The sequence below is a fragment of the Trichosurus vulpecula genome, chromosome 2, assembly GCF_011100635.1.
Source record: "Trichosurus vulpecula isolate mTriVul1 chromosome 2, mTriVul1.pri, whole genome shotgun sequence".
Taxonomy (NCBI): domain Eukaryota; kingdom Metazoa; phylum Chordata; class Mammalia; order Diprotodontia; family Phalangeridae; genus Trichosurus; species Trichosurus vulpecula.
Window position 1 is genome coordinate 102,897,751 of NC_050574.1, and position 12,241 is coordinate 102,909,991.

Genomic DNA, 12,241 nt, shown 5'->3' on the forward strand with positions numbered 1-12,241 from the left:
AGGGCAGGATGAGTCTGACTGATTCTTTCTTGAAGGAAGTCTCTGCTACCTTAGACATTTGTGATAATTATAATTTTTATATTATTTAATGTTATAGTTATGATGATAAAACTCCAATGGAATCACTGGCAAAGTGCTCCTAATGTCCCTGAAGCACAAGGACCATTAACAGATAGGCTTGTACTATTCCACTGTTCTGATGTATATTAAAAGTATGTCAAATGTGTCAGTTTCAGAATAGATAAAACTACTGGCTGACTGAAGTGGTCTGTGAACTATTGTTCTGCTGCCTCAGTTAACTCAAACCTTCTCCTGATTTTGGGTCTTGATAAAGAACTCCCTCTAGCCTCAGTTGAGCCTGGTATTGACAAATGACCCCAAGAACTGCTCCACCATATCAGTGCTAATTAAGAATGCTCCCTCCCATGCCATTGATTGCTTTTTCATCACCAAACCAATTTTTAGGGTGTAAAACCTCTTCGCCTGAACTTCAGCATTAAATGTATGCTCTCCCAGATATGACTCCCTGCCCCTCCTTCCAGGTGAATTTCTTGTATTCCTGTGGATGTGTCTATTTCCATACACAGTGTGAGTATCCTTTCTTCCTTCCTTCCTTCCTTCCTTCTTTCCTTCCCATCCCCACCCCCCTGCTGTTCTACATAATAGAACTCTCATCTGTATTATCTTCTGGAGTAACAATTTCCTGTATACCCCCCAAACCCAGTTTTTGCTTTAACCTGGGCTGTGAGGCAAATAAAGCAATATTTCCTGGCAAAAAAAGATATTCTGATAAGACTAACTATAGAAAATACATTATCCCATAGGAAAAAATATGATCTCTGGGAACTCTTGAGACACCAAGGTTAACACATTTTCTCCATTTCCTTTCTGCTTTGAAGTGCTGTGATTGACTGGGTACTAGTTCATTTTTGCTATACCATGAAAACCCCAAATTGCTCTGTTAAGTTGAACTCTCCTTGTAGACTACCCCTTACACTAATAAATTCTTTTCTTCTTAGCTTCTTCCTTGTTTCTCTAATGCCCAATCTGACCCACAGCACTGTCATTAATATTCACATATTCTTTTCCCCTTTAGAGCAGCTTTTTTTTTTAAGAAGAAAAACTTCTTTTTTTATGTTTTCAAATTAAGGGAGTGTCTATATTACACTTAATTTAAACTCCTGTGGCTGAGGCACAATAATGCTATAGATTTGTGTTTTCAGAACCCATTTTTAATATTACCAGGGCTATCTATACTCAGCAAATGGGTCATCCTGTCATTTCACTTTAGTCCATTTTGGTTAGCTTGATTTAAGCTATTTTGGCTTCTTTGCTGGATTTCTATTTCAATTACTTTCAGCCTCCTTATACATCTTTTTTGTTTGATTTTTTTCTGATGGCAACATTTTCAAAATGTCTGCAAATTTGGGGAAGCACATGGCTTGAAAAAGAATAGACTTTCCAAAATATCTTCTGCTTTTGCCAAATCTAATGGCCTTTTAAAAAATCCTCTTCCTTCTCAACTTAATTTTCAACTCAGTTATCATTTCTATGATTATAATTCTTGGTTCTATTCACCTTTCTCCCTAATGTCCAGAATTGAGTCTTAAAATGTGAATATAGATATCTTATACTCAACATGTCCCAAATGTAACTCATCATCTTTACCACTTGCTATTACTATCTAGGGCAAGGGGTAAGAAACCTGAGGCATCAAGGCCACATGTGGCCTCCTAGGTCCTCAGGGTGCGACCTCTTGACTAAGTCTAAGTTTTATAAAACAAATCCTTTTATTAAGGGAATTTGTTCTGTGAAGTTTAGATTTAGTCAAAGGGCCACAACTTGAGAACTTAGAGGGCCACATGTGGCCGTGAGGCAGCAGGTTCCCCACCCCTGATCTAAGGCATAATATTCCTCCCAGCCACACAATATAGTGATCCCATTCATCAAAAGTTTCCAGTTCCCAAGCCCTCCTATAGGAAGGCAAAGTCAACTCAATGTCATGATTAAGAATGTGTCCCTAACTCAGATATCTTCCCAATACAGGAATATTTGGGTTGTTGAAAAGCATACAATCCTGGGAGGGCTTGGAGAATTATCATTTCTTCTGATTTAAGTGTGAGATAGGAGAGTCTAAGTGGTATTTGGCTAGAGATGCAGCCTCCAAGTCAGAGAGATCTGGGCTCAAGTCTTGCCTCTGACAATACTGGCTTTAGGGGCAGCTAGGTGGCACAGTGGATAGAGCACCAGCCTGGAGTCAGGAGGACCCGAGTTCAAATATGGTCTCAGATAATTACTAGCTGTATGACACTGGGCAAGTCACTTAACCCTGATTGCCTCAAAAAAAAAAAGTCAATACTGGCTTTGAGACCCTGTGTAATACACTTTACTGCTCAGTCCTCAAACAACCTTCTAAAACCCTAAGTGGAAGAAAATTTCCCAATCAGCCTTGATTGAGTAAGTTACTCTCTGGGAGTGCCCTACGTGATTGAAATCACAGCTCTGGAAGAAATAAACCAAAAACAAACAAAAAAGGAGACTTCTAAGATCCAGAGAATAAAAGAACAGGAGGGGAAGGTAGATCAGACAATTTCCAGCCCTTGGGGAACTTCTTCATATTAGACTTCTGGGATAGAAGGACTTAGAGGGAATAAAAGTGTCTGATTTTGTGGGCTTATTCAGAAGTTATAGAGAAGTGTCATTGAATCTGGTGGGTTAATTAGAAGGTTTGAAGGAAATGAGGCCGGTATGTTTGTAAGGAAAGTTACTCTCTTGGCTTTTGAATGACATGAACTTCCACTGAGATTTAATGAGGATAGTCAGAACATCTTTAAGAGGACTGGGTTCTTTGAGGGAGTATTAAAAGTCTCCAAGGCCCTGTGTAGAAAAACACATATTGGTGTGTTAAGGTTGGAGGCTGCAGCCACGCTGAGAAAGTGTGCTTAAGGCAGGAGTTAGCTAGGGATTAGTATTCACAAGTGGAGCATTTCCTAGGAAGGTCAAGGAAAAAGGTTTTTTGTTTGGTTGTTTTGTTTTGTTTTTTAGAAGTAGAAATTCCTAATGATGTTCATAGGTAGATAGGAATTGTATAATGTGTATTAAGATAGTAAACATTCATGAAACAGAGGAGATGCCTGTTGGAGGAGGGTCCAGGAAGAAAAAGAAAGAAATGGGATCAAGGACTGCAAGTAGAGGAATTAACCCTATAGGGAAATTAAATATATCCTCTTTGAGAGAAGGATCTGTTTCATTTTTGTATGTGTGTCCATAGAACTTCATATAATGCCTGGCACACAATGTTAAATGGTTAATAAATACTTGATTAATTGTAGGGTATGAATGTAATGAAATGTTACTGTAAGAAATAACTATGGGACAACTAGGTAGTGCAGTGAGTAGAGCATTGGCCCTAGAGTCAGGAGGACCTGAATTCAAATCCAGCCTCAGACACTTGACACATTTACTAGCTGTGTGACCTTGGGCAAGTTACTTAACCCTAAATGCCCTGCCTTCCCCCCTCCAAAAAATAAATAAATAAATAAGAAGCATACTAATATAGAAATAACCATGATAAATAATGAGAAGCATGGAAGGACAAATGAATTGATACCAAGTGAAGTAAGCAGATCCATTTTAAAAAATGGAAACAATAACTACAACTATGTAAGTGGAAAGAGCAACAACAAAGAAAATAATAATAAAAATGACACATTGTTATTATCATAACCAAGTGTAACAACAAAGTTATTTGCAGCTACTGTGGTTTGTAAGACCAACAACACCAGCACACAGGAGGGCTGCTAGCACAAGTTCTTTGATGTGCTTTTCTAAGGAAAACAACTTTAAGGGGTTTACAGTCTCACTTTAATGAAACATACATGTATCATTCATGTAGTTCAGGGGGAAAAAAAGTCAGCACCCTGAACTTCAGAGAAAACACAAACAGAAATTACAAGCAGTAATTATATAAACAGAGCAAAATAACACAAATCAGCAGACAAGCATCTAGCTGTCTGTCCAAGATGTTACATACATAGTTACCAGAGAGAGAAGCATTGACATCTGGGATTTTCAAAGCCAGGGTCTTCTTAATGGCTACCCAGAGTCTCATCTGGTCAGATCACACCACACTCTTCCAGTGAGTGAGCCCCAAACAAAATGTTAACCTCAGAGTATATATATACTTCTTCAGGGTCAGAGAACTTCATACCTCTTGAGGGCTTGAAACCTCTTGTGATCTAATTAGCAAAAGGGTGTGAGCCTTCCTACAAACAAAGGCAAGGCTCAATCAAAGGCACTTGGTTGCCTTAGTGCCAAGAAGCACTCCAAAAGAAAAAACAGTAAAAAGTCCCACCTTGCTTGCCCTTACACCAAGTTAATCCTAAACAAGAGATAAGAATATGCACCTCCCTCCTTCCTTTGCATGAGGAATCTAGGTGAAACATATTGTATGTGCTCTCAAATGTCTCTCTGTTTTGCTTTCTCTTATATTCTATGTTACTTAGGAAGACTCCCCGGATAAGTGAGAAAATGGAACTCTTTCTGGAAAGGAAGTTAATGGAAAAAAAAAAAGATGCCAATGAAATTTTAAAAATAAATGCTTGTCAGACAAGTATGACAGCCTTGGAAGTAATATGCAGAATTTATCTCTTTTTAAGAGAGCAGTGTGAAATGGAATTTCTGAGTTTCTTACAGCATCCACTTTTTGCACTCTGTTATTTGGAAAGGGTAGGAGTCTTTTTGTGTTTAAAAGCAGAATTTAAAATAATAATAATAATATACAATTTTAAAATAAATATTTGATTATTAATTTATTATTGATTGTTTCAGAGATCCAGTCTGCTAGGGGATTTATTGCTGTGGTACCTTCCCTGGCTAAGAGGCTTGATAGATTACACACCTCTCAGAACCTGAGGAAAAGTTCAGAAATTTAGTGGCTGGGGGGATTTCCCTCTATGAAATGCTACTTCCAGGTGATTGATTATATATATTGAGAATCCTCTAAAGATTTCATTTATTTAGGCCTTAGATTAAAGATAGATGCTACAAATGAAAACCAACATAATGTATAACCATATTAGCATCAAAATGGCTGGAGTGGCCCCAGTCAAATTGATGTAAAGTCTTAATTCTTATTTTTTTTCCTACCTGATTCTATACCACAAATTTTGTGTCTTTCAAGGAAGAGAGAACCTACTTCACCCATGGGTCTTTGTAGGAAAACATTCACCAGTCCTCCTTATAGTAAAGTGATGGGGTAAAGAGGAAAACCACCAAGCTCTAGCTCAACCTTTATATGGCTAGTATCAATGATCTTGGCTTCTTGTTTGGCAAGCAACCGCCATTCTAATCTTCTTAATCTCATGAAAATCTATAAAGCTATTTGGTTAGTGAGTCAGTCAGTAAACATTTATTAAATATGGAATAGTTATCAATCTAAGCACTTGGGATACCAAAAGAGGCAAGAGACAGTCCTTGCCCCCAAGAAGCTGACAATCTAATGGGGGAGGCAACAAATGAATGTGGACATCCAAGGTATGTACAGGATAAATAAGAAATAATTTTAAAAGGGAAGGCACTAGAATAAAGAAGGCCTGGTGAAAGACTTTGTCTTGTAAGTCCTGTAAAAGATGTGATTTTACTTCAAACTTCATAAAATCCAGAGAAGCCAGAAGGTGGAGATAAGATGAGATTGCATTCCAGGCAGTGGGAAAAGAGAGAAAATGACAGATGACTGGAAATGTAGCATCTTGTCCACGAAACAGAAAGAAGGCCAGGGTCATTGGATCAAAGAGTAGGTGGCAGGGAGTAAGATGTAAAAAGATTGGAAGGGGACTAGGTTATGAAGGACTTTTAATAACAAACAAAAGATTTTGTATTTAATCCCGGGAGCCCAAGGATTTTAGAAGGTAGGTAAGTGATCATCAGGTAGGTGATAGGCTTGTGTTTAAGGAATATCATTTCACTGACTAAGTGGAGGATAGATGGTGTGAGGAGATGAGGGCCTGCACCAGTGTCAGAGGAGAGAGTAGGATATTTTGGAAATGTTGGATGGTGCCATAAATAGAGCACAGGTCTTAGATTCAGGAAGACTCATCTTCATGAGTTTATTTAATAATATTTTAATTTTTCCAGTTACATGTAAAAGCAATTTTCAACATTCATTTTTGGAAAGACTTTGAGTTCCAAATTTTTCTCCATCCCTCCCTCCCCATTCCACTCCCCCAGATGGCAAGCAATCTAATATAGGTTATATATGTATAATCAAGTAAAACATTTCCACATTAGTCATGTTGTGAAAGAAAAAAACAGAACAAAAAGAAAAAAACACACAACAACACCCCCCCCCCCAAAATCGAAAATAGTATGTTTCAATTTGCATTCAGTCTCCATCAGTTCTTTCTCTGGAAGTGGATAGCATTGTCCATCATGTCTTTTAGAACTATCTTGTATCATTGTATTGCTGAGAAGAGCTAAGTCAATCAGAGTTGATCATCACACAATGTTACAGTTACTGTGTACAATGTTCTCCTGGTTCTGCTCACTTCATTCAGTATCAGTTCATGTAAATCTTTTGAAGTTTTTCTGAAATCTGCCTCCATATTATTTCTTAAAGCACAATAGTATTTCATTACATCCACAACTTGTTCAGCCATTCCCCAATTGATGGGCATCTCCTCAATTTCTAATGTTTGGCTAACACAAAAAGAACTGCTATAAATATTTTTGTACATATGGGTCCTTTTCCCTTTTTTATGATCTCTTTGGGATATAGACCTAGTAATGGTATTGTTAGATCAAATGGTATGCACAGTTTGATTGCCCTTTAGGCATAGTTCCAAATTGCTCTCCAGGATGGTTGGATCAGTTCACAACTCCAAAACAGTGCATCAGTGTCCCAATTTTCCTACATCTTCTTCAACATTTATCATTTTCCTTTTCTGTCATATTAGCCAATCTGATAGGTGCCAGCATTCTATTTCTTAGCCAGTACCAAATAATTTTGATGATTGCCACTTTGTAATACAGTTTTTGATCTGGTATGGCAAGGCCACCTTCCTTCGCAGTTTTTTTCCCCATTAATTCCCTTGGTATCTTGACTTTTTTTCTTCCATATGAATTTTGTTATTTTTTTCTAGCTCTATAAAACATTTTTTGGTACTTTGATTGGCATGGCACTGAATAAGTAAATTGGTTTAGGTAGAATTGTCATTTTTATTATGTTAGCTCAGCTCACCATGAGCAGCTAATATTTTTCCAATTGTTTAGATCTGACTTTGTGTGAAAAGTGTTTTGTAAATGTGTTCATATACTTACTGGGTTTGCCTTGGCAGGCAGACTCCCAAGTATTGTATGTTGTCTACAGTTATATTAAATGGAATTTCTCTTTCTGTCTCTTTCTGGTGAGTTTTGTTGGTGATACATAGAAATGTTGATGATTTATGTGAGTTTATTTTATATCCTGTAACACTGCTAAAGTTGTTAATTATTTCAAGTAGTTTTTTAGCTGATCTTCTAGGATTCTGTAAGTACACCAGTCATATCATCTGCAAAGTGATAGTTTTGTTTCCTCACTGACTATTTTAATTCTTTCAATTTCTTTTTCTTCTCTTATTGCTAAAGCTAACATTTCTAGAACATTATTGAATAATAGTGGTGATAATGGGCATCCTTGTTTCACCTCTGATCTTATTGGGAAGACTTCTGGCTCATCCATATTATAGATAATGCTTGCTGATGGTTTTTGATAGATACTACTTATCATTTTAAGGAAAGGTCCATTTAGTCCTATGCTCTTTAGTGTTTTTAATAGGAATGGTAGCTATAGTTTATGAAAAGCTTTTTCTGCATCTGTTGAGATAATCATAAGATTTTGTTGGTTTTCTTATTGATATGGTCAGTTATGCTGGTAGTTTTCCTAATACTGCACCAGCCTGGCATTCCTGGTATAAATCCCACCTGTTCATAGTGTATTATCCTAGTGATAAATTGCAGTAATTCCCTCACTAATGTTTTATTTAAATTTTTGCATCAATATTCATTAGGGAAATTGATCTCTCATTTTCTATCTCTGCTTTGGCTCTTCCTGGTTTAGGTATCAGCCCCATATTTGTATCATAAAAAGAATTTGGTAAGACACCTTCTTCACCTATTTTCTCAAATTGTTTATACACTATTAGAATTAATTGTTCTTTAAATGTTTGGTAGAATTCACTTGTAAACCCATCTGTCCTTGAGATTTTCTTCTTAGGAAGATCTTTGATGGCTTTATGATTACTAATTGGGTGTTTCCCTCCATCCTAGTTTTCCTGTTTGTAATTTTCTCTCTCTCCTGTCCCTCCTCACCAGTGTTTTGCTTCTGACCAGTGTCTCCCCGAATCTGACCACCCTTCTATCAGCCCCTCTCCTTTTTTCACCCTTCTCCTACTTCTCTATAGTGTAAGATAGATATCTATACCCTACTGAGTGTGTATGTTACTCTCTTTTTGAGCCAAATCCAATGACAGTAAGGTTCAAGCATTGCTCACCCCCCTCCCTATTTTCTTCTACTATAACATGTCTTTCATGCCTCTTCATATGATATAGTTAACCCCATTCCACCTACCCCTTCCCTCTTCTTCCAGTACAATCCTTTTTTGTCATCCCTCTTTTTTTGTCATCACATCAGAGTCAACTTATACCCTCACCATGCAAATACTCTTTCTAACTGCACTAACAGAGGTACAGCTCTTAAGAGTTACAAGTATCATCTTCCCACATAGGGATATAAACACTTTAACTTTATTGAATAACTTGGGTGTTTTTTTCCTTTTCTATTTACCTTTATATACTTCTTTTGATTCTTGCATTTGAAAACAATTTTTCTGTTCAGCTCTGGTCTTTTCATCAGGAAAGTTTGAAAATCCCTGATTTCAGTGAATATCCATTTTTTCTCCTAAAAGATTACATTCAATTTTGCTGTAGTTGATTTTTGCTTGTAATTCAACCTCCTTTGCCTTCTGGAATACCATATTCCAAGCTCTATGAGCCTTTAATATAGAAGCTGCTAAATCCTGTGTCATCGTAACGATGACTCCTTGATATTTGAATTGTTTTTTTCTGTCTCCTTGCAGTGTTTTCTCCTTGACCTGAGAGTTCTGGAATTTGGCTATAATATTCCTGGGAATTTTAATTTTGGGATCACTTTCAGGAGGAGATCAGTGGATTTTTATAAGTTCCTATTTTTTCCCTGTTGTCCTTGGATATCAAGGCAGTTTTCCTAGATAATTTCTTGAAAGATGCTGTCCAGGTTTTTTTTTTTTTTTTATCATGGCTTCCAGATGGTCCAAGAATTCTTAAATTACCTTTCCAGAATCTATTTCCCAGCTCAAATAATACCATATTTCCCCACATATAAGACACACCTTAATTTGGGGGCCCAAAATTTGAAAAAAATATACTCCATAAAGTTATTGAACTCAAGTTTTATTCATCATAAAATTCATACAGTAATATGATGAAATTCAAGGACCTTCTGCTCATAGCTTTCAGGCATCTTTTGGGCAAGTCTGGTGCGTGTACACATGCTTAGTCCATTCCGTTTCATGAACCTGAAGCACCAATTGTGTCCTCCTTTGAAATCAGTAACTTCTTTTTCATCAGCAATTCTTCTTGCCTCATGCTGAACCATCTTTGTGGACACAGGAATTCCAATTGCCCTTTGCTCTTCAATCCATATCTTCAATTCCCTCTCTAAATCAGGCCATTTTGCTGACTTGCCTCTCATGGCCTTCTTCTGCCCTGGTGTTTTCAGTAGGGTTTCTTCTTCCCATAGCCAGTCTTGGATTGTTTTCTCACTTGGAAGAGGACCAAACTTACATTCAGCAGCACGCTTTCCATTCACTTTTGCAAACTGAATCATTTTTAACTTGAATTCAGCACTGTACGAAAATCTTTTCTGAGCCATTTTTGGCAGAACATGGCAAAACATAACCTAATATGCCAGCAACAAATGTAAAACAATGAGCACAAAGACAACAAGCATGAAAAAGTGGGAAATGCAAGTAAAAAAATCTACAACCACTGTATAAGACACACCCAGTTTTTAGACCCAAAGTTTTTGAAAAGGGTTGTGTCTTATACATGGGGAAACACAGTAAGTTCAGCTTGGGATTTTAAGATTTCTGCTGTGAATTTCATTTAAGATATCTGATTCACAATTGGACTTGTGCCACTCTAGGTCAGCAGATAGGTGAGGGTAGAGTAGGCAGATTTAAGAATCATCAGCATAGAGATGATAATTAAATCTCTGGGAGCTGGTGACATTGCCAAGTAATATGACACTGAAGGAGAAGAAAAGAGTGTCCAGGGAAGAGCCCTGTATGTCATTTATGGTTAGTGGACATGACCTGGATGAAGATGCAGCAAAGGAGACTGAGGAGTAATCTGATAGGTGTATATAGTAGGGAACCAGAAGAGAGTGGTAATCTAGAAAGAAGATAACATCAAAGAAAAAGATCAACAGTTTCAAAGTCATTAGAAAGGTCGGGAAATTTGGTGACTGAAAAATGGCCTTTGGATTTGGCAATTAGGAAATTATTGGTAAATTCAGAGAGTAATTTTTTTTGGAATGATAAAGGAAGCTGGATTGTTGACCTGGACAGTGATATAAGTCACAAGAATAGAATCAAGACCCAAATGACCTGAGATTGCCTGAGGAAACTTGCAAGGATAAGGACTAATAAGGAGCAATATTAAATCTAGCCTAGTGAAGTCTTATCAAAATAGAATTAAAAGCCAATTTTTAATTTTACAGGCTTCGGAAGAAAGTGAGAAGAGAAGTGAAAGCATCAGTTGTAGTTGTATTAAAACATAATAATTTCCTGTTATTATTGTTGTCACCATGTGTGTTATTAGTATTTTCCTCTTGGGGATTATATTACTTGTTGTATTTTTTGGCTTATTTCCTCTGTTTCTTGAGTGTCTATTTTCCCTTCTTTCTGAGATTTTTCTAGAGAAAGGATTCTTTACTTTTTTGGTTCAAGAAACCTTTGGCAGTTGGATGACTCCTATTGATCACTATTCTGAATATGTTTTATGTATAAAATTTTTAAAAACCCATAGAATTACAAAGGATCCAGATTACAATGAAATAGAGTTATCGAGATAATTTTTTAAAGTACATGCATCCCAAGTCATGAGCTACTGTTCAAGCTGAATTTGTCTAGAATCTTGCATGTTGCCATCTGTGCTGAAAGTCCCAGTGCCAGACTTCTGTAGGAAATCGAGCAGTAGCTCTAGTTATTAAAATCACTTGGATTGAAAAAGTTCTCTTACAGGCATTTTCCTTTCAGGCTGCAGGCAAACCATGCTTATTTTTAGTGTATGGTCAGGGTGAAATCCCACCCCTGCCCCATGGTCTTGTCTGTCAGTTCCCCTGAACCAAGACGTGAAGGAAATGGAATTAATGAGACTGAAAATGGCACAAGGAGCACCTCATTGCTTTATTTATTGCTTGGTGCAGAGGGCATGGACCTGAAACAATATCAGATCCTCCTGAGTTCCAGTCTGTCAACTATCTTGGCAGAAGTACCAATAAATGAAGTGTAGCCAAAAGTTTTCTAGGTGGCCTAAACAACTGAGAAAAGTCCATAATGTGTACAGGAAAGTGGACCCCTGACGTGAAAGTAAGTCTCTTAGCCTTAAATACTCTACAAATGAGGTTACCTACATCCCCATCAGAACAGAGATAAATATTCTGAGGATTTTTACCCATCTGGCCCCCAGATGGTCAAATTTGGCAAAGTGATATTCCAATAGTGTCTCCATAGTATCATAGTAAAAGCAATGGGCTGAGTTTCCAAGGGCCAGGGTTGCTTGTCCCATTTCTGCTGGCAGTGTGAGGTTGTAGAAAGCTTGTTTGATTTGCAAACCCAGAACTAGTTTTAAACTCCAGCTTAGCCACTCCCTCTCTACCTAAGAGACCTTGGTCAAGTCACTTAACCTCTCTGAGCCTCAGTTTCCTCCTATTCCATTTGAGGGAGTTAGGCTAGATGACCTCTAAGTTCCCTAACAACTTAACATCTCTCTTCTGATGATCCTATGAATAATTAAGTACATCCAATTCAATTCAAACAGCATTATTAAGCACCTTTTATTAAGCAATATGCTAGGAACTGGGGATACAAAAAAATAAAAAAAGGAAATTGTCCCCGATGTCATGTAGCTGATATTGTCCTCAGGCCAGAGAAAAACATGTACA

General features: G+C 37.3%; 1 protein-coding gene across 1 annotated transcript in view; it reads left to right on the top strand.

Annotated features, from left to right (window-relative positions):
- LOC118838648 (tripartite motif-containing protein 43-like) overlaps positions 1 to 12,241 on the top strand; it is a 51,104-nt gene that overhangs the window by 10,444 nt on the left and 28,419 nt on the right. The window lies entirely within an intron of this gene.